This window comes from Palaemon carinicauda, chromosome 23, assembly GCF_036898095.1.
Source record: "Palaemon carinicauda isolate YSFRI2023 chromosome 23, ASM3689809v2, whole genome shotgun sequence".
Lineage (NCBI taxonomy): Eukaryota > Metazoa > Arthropoda > Malacostraca > Decapoda > Palaemonidae > Palaemon > Palaemon carinicauda.
In genome coordinates, this window is record NC_090747.1 from 15,376,983 (window position 1) to 15,377,292 (window position 310).

The following is a 310-nucleotide window of genomic DNA, read 5'->3' on the forward strand; positions in this document are numbered from 1 at the left end:
TATATGTATATATATATATATTTATATATATATATATATATATATATTATATATATATATATATATATATATACAGTATATATATATATATATATATATAATTTATTAAACAAAATCATTCACTATATAGTAACAAAAAGCCTAAATATGTGAAAGTAATAAAACGAAATCCACTTATTGTAAAAAGTCAATGTACTCTGGAATGGGAGCTTCAACGAAACACCTACTTAATTAATGATTCTCTTTTACCTTTCATTCTGTTTCACAGGTTTTCAGCAAATGATTAAATTACAGTTCATTATGGATCTGT